Source organism: Theropithecus gelada, unplaced genomic scaffold, assembly GCF_003255815.1.
Source record: "Theropithecus gelada isolate Dixy unplaced genomic scaffold, Tgel_1.0 HiC_scaffold_1675, whole genome shotgun sequence".
Classification (NCBI taxonomy): domain Eukaryota; kingdom Metazoa; phylum Chordata; class Mammalia; order Primates; family Cercopithecidae; genus Theropithecus; species Theropithecus gelada.
This window is the reverse complement of record NW_020258100.1, coordinates 2,884-4,950: the sequence shown is the minus strand read 5'-3', so window position 1 is coordinate 4,950 and position 2,067 is coordinate 2,884. Positions and strand designations below refer to the sequence as shown.

At 34.5% G+C, this 2,067-nt stretch overlaps 1 pseudogene across 1 annotated transcript; it reads left to right on the top strand.

The window, feature by feature from the left end:
• The first annotated feature begins 719 nt into the window (after window positions 1-719).
• Window positions 720-1,251, top strand: LOC112617439 (annotated as a pseudogene). Its single transcript, XR_003117902.1, has one exon. The product of XR_003117902.1 is annotated as a 60S ribosomal protein L23a pseudogene (transcript).
• The last annotated feature ends 816 nt before the right edge of the window (window positions 1,252-2,067 follow it).

Genomic DNA, 2,067 nt, shown 5'->3' with positions numbered 1-2,067 from the left:
ATGACTCATAACTCTATACTGGCACATAGCATGGATAAGGAGGACATTGACAAATTTCCAAGAATTTTATATAATTTCTGAAAACATAACATTTTACCCATACAAATATAACACAGGAAAGGTTAGATATCTCTTTTTATTTGTATCTTTTGTATGGTTTTCCTTATAAAAAATACACCCTACTTTACTTGTGAAACATGCCCTACTTTTCTTGCATGCTTTGCATAGTCGTTTCTAGTTATTCTATTACTTCTAGTAGTTTTATTTACATATATTGATTATAATTTTAATATTTATTAATCTTTTATTTTCCAGAGAAAACTAGGAAGTAAACAGTCATAAACTGTCATATATTAGTATTCTATAGTAGGTTAGAAAATGTATGAGTATATCATCTCCCAACATCTACAGGGATGTGTTTCCTCATAGTACAATTTCTCGTTGTGGCAGACAAAACCATGTTTATTAAAGGGCCAAAATATCTTTAATCTCTCTGTAAAAATAAGAAGCCAAAAGTATATAAACTTGAATTATTTATGTTCAGTAATTAATGTTTTAGTATTGTGTCTTATTTATAAATGGTCTAGATATTTAATGCAAATCTTTTACTTAGCTTAACTTTAAGGTTAAAAATTACCGAAAGTATTTTGGAAGCTACTATTAAGCAGGTTTACAGTGAACAAATTATTTTTGAAATAATGTTTTTTGCTTTTCACAAGATGGCACCAAAAGTGAAGAAGGAAGCTCCTGCCCCTCCTAAAGCCAAAGCCAAAGCCAAAGCGAAGGCTTTAAAGGCCAAGAAGGCAGTGTTGAAAGGTGTCCACAGCAACACACAAAAAAGAAGATCCGCATGTCACTCACCTTGAGGTGGCCCAAGACACTGCGACTCCGGAGGCAGCCCATATATCCTCGGAAGAGCACCCCCAGGAGAAACAAGCTTGACCACTATGCTATCATCAAGTTTCCGCTGACCACTGAGTTGGCCATGAAGAAGACAGAAGAAAACAACATGCTTGTGTTCATTGTGGATGTTAAAGCCAACAAGCACCAGATCAAACAGGCTGTGAAGAAGCTCTGGGACATGGATGTGGCCACAGTCAACATCCTGATTCGACCTGATAAAGAGAAGAAGGCATATGTTCGACTGGCTCCTGATTGTGATGCTTTGGATGTTGCAACAAAATTGGGATCATCTAAACCGAGTCCAGCTGGCTAACTCTAAATATATGTATATCTTTTCACCATAAAAAAGAAATAATGTTTTTCATAAGAATGACAACTTAATTAGAATCAAATCTATAAGCTTTAAGATTTTACGTTTCTAGTAAGTATAATATTAGCTTATTTGACTAGAACTGAAGCAGAATAGGAATTTATGCTTGTTTTAAATTCAATAGTGGTAACTTTGAAGACATAGTGGTTTTATTATACCAAAAATATTATATTAACCTTATTTAACTTTTAGTTTTATCCAAATCATGTTAACTTAAAAAAGATTTGATCAGTTCCAATATTTCTAGGAGTTTGGTGAATATTTATTTATAAATGCTTATTTTTTTCCAAGCCAAGTTAGAATGGAGCACCTTTAAAGGATTTTATAAATGAATTTTGCAACGCTAACCTGAGTTAAGAAAATATCATATATACATAACACACATTAATAGACATACAAACACAAATAGAGATTTCATAGCTTTCATCCTGAAATTTCAGCCATGAATCAGGCATAAATATTCTGATGGTTAATCTTAGACATCTACTTGATTGGATTAAGAGACACACACAGCTGGTAAAACACAATTTCTGGGCATATGTGTGAGGGTGTTTCCGCAAGACACTGAGATAACCCTGACCCAATGTAGATGGGCACAGATATGGTTTGGCTGTGTCCCCACTTAGATCTCATCTTGAATTGTAGTTCCTATAATTCCTACATGTTGTGGGAGGGACCCAGTTGGAGGTGATTGAATCATGGTGGTGGTTACTGCCATGCTGTTCTCATGATAGTGAGTGAGTTCTCATGATCTGATGTTTTTATAAGGAGCTTTCCCCATTTGGCTCAGCACT